A 5,465-nucleotide genomic window follows, 5' to 3' on the forward strand; every position below is an offset into this window, starting at 1 on the left:
TAACACTTCTGACTTCTAAACCTGTAACAATAACTATGACTGGTTTCAAATCATTGAATTGTGGTAATTTATTTTAACAGTAATAGGAAACAAATACAAATTTCCTGAATGGAGACCAACTAGATTGCCTATACATTTACCATTAGCTTCAAAAACTCTGCTGTGTAGTTAGGAAAACTGAAGGACTTGGTTTAGAAAGTGAGTGAATATATGCTGTAAAAAATGGTGTAATATTTTGTATAACTGGTTTTCTCTGAATTAGCCGGAAACATAAAAAGATTCATCTAATATTTTCTTTAACTCTACTGAGGAAAGAATCATGGAGCTTACAGATCCTAGGACTTTGCAAGACAACACTGAAGGATTGTAGTTACAGTAAGCTTAAACAGGTGAAATTCTGAGTTTGGTCCTCATTTGTTGCCAAGAAAACAGATAAAATCTTTTGTACATTCATATTGTTGTTGCTGTTTATTAATATTGCTTTTGCAACTGCACCTATAATTTTTAACATCCAGAATCTCAGAACTTAAGGTTTTATGTTTTTTGGAAATCAAACCACCTAAAAAGGCTAAATTAGATAGAAAAGCATTGTTCACAAAGCAGTTCTTCAGTCATTATTTTGTTAAAGCTGATTTAGATATTTCTCAGAATTTTAAAGAGTAAATGAAAAATTAATAGTTATTCAAGCCCAATTTACAAGAAAAATAATTAAACTTTTTAAAAATTAGATTTCTATGAGAAATGTGATTATGTTTGGATAGACTCATAAAAGTGCTACATTTATTATAATATAATTTAGAAAACTGGTGGCACTTATATATCTAGGTATCACACATACAAATATTTCCCAAATCCTTTTTTTGACAAAACTTCAAAGCAAGTGCAGAACCAACTTTAAAGATTCCCTGGTGGCATAATTAACACTTCTAGATCTTCTTCTAATTAATCACTGGGGACACTTGACTAATGTGGATTTAACTGCTAATTCAAAAGTTTTCTTTATACTATAGTACAACTTTAATTTTTTAAATAGTCTCTAGTTAGAATTGCATAGCTCAATACTAATAACTTTATTTTTGAAGAGGTAAATTCATGTTAACATTTTACCAAGTGAAATGTCAACACCCCTTAGAGCTATTGTGGCTACATCAATGTCTACTATCTCTGGAGTCATTTTTTAAAAATCAGAGTTAAAATTAGTATTAATCATGCATTTTTCAAAGATGTAAAAGAACATATCAATCTACAGTTGATTAGTTTTTCCTTCAGAATTAATAAAAGCGTCACCAAAGAGATAGTGCTACTTAAACTACATGTTTAAAAATTTGTGTTAATTTATTTGTAACTTGGTTAAAAAAATCCACATAGAATCATATTTCTAAAAGAGAATAAAACTAATTATAAAATATGACTTATTTTGTACTTTCCATCATTGTACATGTCTGAATATTAGATGAATATTTTTGTACTTAATGACTTTTAATCTACTATTCAAAGTAAGTTTATATGAGTAAACAGGAGATTGGTCCCTTATATCAATGACTTTCACACTTTTGAATATTCATTGATTCTATTTAGACTTTTATTTCAATTTTATATCCTTACACTGGTATATTCTGAGTCTTGAGGTTTAAGGTTACTCATAAGCAGAGGCAGGCATAAGTTTGCAGCAACAGGATTGTCAGTAACTTGAGAGCAAATCTAAATCCATCAATTCAAGGAATACAGAGCACCGACTATGTGGTGCTTACAAATCCTAAATCCTAGGACTTTGTGACTATGTGAAAGGCACTTTTCTAGGATTCGGAGAAACAATGGTTAAAAAAAAAACCCACACACACACACAAAACAGAGCTCCTGCTTTTATGAATCTTATATTCTAGTGACTGAATAAGCAAAAGGACTCTCAGTAACAGGTTTGAAGAGAGCTACTGACCTCTGCATTTTTTAATGGATTAGGGTTTGTATGGGCAATTCTTGCTCAAACCACACATAGATGATTATGGAATACTACTGTAATTCATAACATTAATCTACATTTCAAAATGAGTTGTAAGATAATTTATATTAAAACAATTGCAGAAACAATCACCTGTGTGAAGTACTTCAAGAACAGAATAAAACAATGTAATTACTGTGAACCAGAACATAACTACTAGTATCGTAACATTACTGCAAATATTAAAATAGAAGGCTATTTATGGTTGAAACCTGCATTATTCATTAAACCTTATACTGTTTTACTATTTTATGGAGATTTAAAGCTAGTTATATAAATTACTTCTGAATAAAGAATGGAATCATATGTTGCAAGCCCTATTATATAAGACAATAATCAAACAATACATAGACATTTATTTATAAATGCCTAATGTTAAAGATAGTGTTATTACTTACAAAGTATTTTTTAACCTTAGATTTAGATAGCATCTCAGTATTAAGTGGAATGAACTGAAAATTAATTATAATCATTCTGGGGATAAAATCATTCTGCGGATAATATCCGCAGTTTATACCCACAATAACGTAAATTATCTGGAAAAATCCCATTAAAGACCCATGCTATTCAACAAAAGTGCCTTACCAGTCATTCTGCTAACAACAGTTATTTAGCAGGTTACAAGTATAAATAAAACACCTGAGTAAATTTTAGATCATAATGTGAAGGAATAATCCAAACAATGATGTCTAGTATTTTGTTGTATTAGTTGGCTGTCCTGCAATGATTCAACTAAGAACATTCTGTGCTTATTATCCAGTAAAGAATGAGATCACATGGACACAGGAAGGGGAATATCACACTCTGGGGACTGTGGTGGGGAGGGGGGAGGGGGGAGGGATAGCATTGGGAGATATACCTAATGCTAGATGACGAGTTAGTGGGTGCAGCGCACCAGCATGGCACATGTATACGTATGTAACTAACCTGCACAATGTGCACATGTACCCTAAAACTTAAAGTATAATAAAAAAAAAAAAGAAATGACACAGAAGAAATTTGAGGGCAAAGGGAAACTGCATTATGCATAAAAGCAAAGCTTCACTCATGATAGAAAGAATTCCTAGGGCTTGGAAGAAGGATGAAAAATAAAGTAATGAAGCTGATAGGGTGTGAAAAGAGAGAGCTAACCCCAGTGGGACCTTGCCTTACATGAGTTAACATTCAGAGAGACTGCCCAACTAAAATTTTAGCAAGCACCACCCATCTCTTAGTCCATGAATTGCATGAGTGTCAAGCTAGAGAACACACACCATTTAGTCTTCTTTTTATAAGCATCACACAGTGCCTTTACCAAACTATTAGCGGAGTTAATTGGCTTTTCTTTTAGCATCTCTTCTTTCATGAACATTGAGCATAACTTCCATTGACCATTCAAAAGGGATGATACTTAGGCACGTCTTGAGACTTTGCTGTATTCATAATAAAATTATCCTATGAGGACACCCCTCATTTCTGCTAAACTGCCACTAACACTTTTAAAGTTTCAGGTTGTTGGCAAGTATCTGAGATAAAGAGAGAGGCTATGTGCTTAGTCCACCAGTGATGGCAGAAAGGAATGGCTCATGAACCTGTCTACATGTGGAGCTAAATGGAACCAACTCAACATCATTCCCCCTCCCACTTGCCACACTAAAAATAAATAAATAAATAAAAGACTTATATTTCTGAGTCATGTTTAAAATTAATTAAAATGATGTTTGTATGAGTCCATTATGGCATTAAACCAATTCCACAAAGTAGTCTAGGGAAAACCTCATGCTATCAGATCCCTCTTGCGTTCTGCCATTTCTGAAAAAGAGATGTTCATTGCAAAGTGATATGAGCACTGGAAAGGTACTAATTCCAATTTGATTCTAATTGGATGAGTGACATGGGTAAGCGATTCTAAGCATTTGGTTTTTTTTCAGTAGTATGGAATTTAATTAGTTCTCAGTATGTTAGTGAAGATTGAATGAAAACATGCATGTTTCCATGTATTATAAATATTTTAAAATGCAAAAAATTATTCTAATGAATATATAAAGCATAACAATAATAATACAATACCACACATAAAGTCATCATCTAATTTAAAAACGAAAACATTAACACTTGAATCTCCCCCATTGCAACATCTTTCCCGACTTGTGTGTTTTTTTTCTTTTGCTTTTAAAATTTTTGTTTTATCATATGTCCGCATAAGATTATATAGCTTTCCTTGTTTTAAGCTTTTTAAATAATATATTGTAGTTGTATTATTTGTGCTTTGCTTTTTTTACTTAACATTATGGTTCTAAAATTCAGTAATGTGTTGGGCATGTATAATTTGTTTATTTTTAATCTCTTTGACATTCGACTATATAAATTTCAGTTTGTTTATTGACTCCTTTGTCTATAGATACTCTGCTATTTCTGTTTTTGCTGTTTCAAAAATAATGCTGTTTTAAATTTCATTTTGTATACTTTTTTGAGGCATGTGTGTGAGTTATTCTAAGGTAAAAAAATAAGAAAAAATTGCTGGGTTATAAGATTGTCACATGCTCGAATTTACAAGATAATGCCAAATCATTTTTCAAAGTAATTATACCTATTTATACTACTGGTATGAGTATATTGGTGCCCACATAGTTGCTTGTTCTGCCAAAGTTTGGTATGATGGAACAATAATTTTTGCCCATCAAATGGCATAAAATAAAATCTCAATGTGCTTTTAATTTGCATTTTCTATGTTTAAGAATTGTTTCTTTTTTAACCATTTATAATTTACTTTTGCTGAAATGCTTGCTTATTATTTTTGCTCCCCATTTTTTCCTATTGGATTGCTTTTCTCATTAATTTATAAGAATTTTATATGGTTTAGATACTAATTATTATATTACTGAAAATATCTTTATCAGTTTGTTGTGTATTTTCTACTTTATGTCTTGTGATGGATAAAAGTTTTAAATTGTATTGTGTTGAAGTTAACATTTTTAAATTTTATAATCAGCATCTTTAATAATCTCTTTATAAAATTTTCCTTTACATAGATGTCATAAAGATACATCTCTATAATTTCTTATTTTTTTTGGCATACGTACATTAAGTCATTTTATCATTTTTTAGTAATAAATTGCAGTTATTTATGAAACAATTTTTAAAATTATATATGCTTTCTTTAAAAATTGATCTTAGCATGCTTCACTATGAAGCTTGAGGCTTCAATGCACGTTGTACTGAAATTATGTGTAAAACAGTGGTTCTCAAAATCTCTGAGTTCATGACACCTTTAGTGTCTCAGGTTTTTTTGCTTTTGTTCTTGTTTTTTCTCACAAAGCACCTAAGTTAAATAAAAACAAAGCACAGAGCTATCAGCTTCATGTATTAAGTAGTAAGCTCCCATGTTAACAGTTGTAACTTGCCTGGTGCCCAATAGATGTCACTCTGTTTTCCTAGAAACTTTAAAATATCCCTCAGTGCTCCTGTTAATTCACGGTAGTGCCCC

This window comes from Pan paniscus, chromosome 13 (assembly GCF_029289425.2).
Source record: "Pan paniscus chromosome 13, NHGRI_mPanPan1-v2.0_pri, whole genome shotgun sequence".
Taxonomy (NCBI): domain Eukaryota; kingdom Metazoa; phylum Chordata; class Mammalia; order Primates; family Hominidae; genus Pan; species Pan paniscus.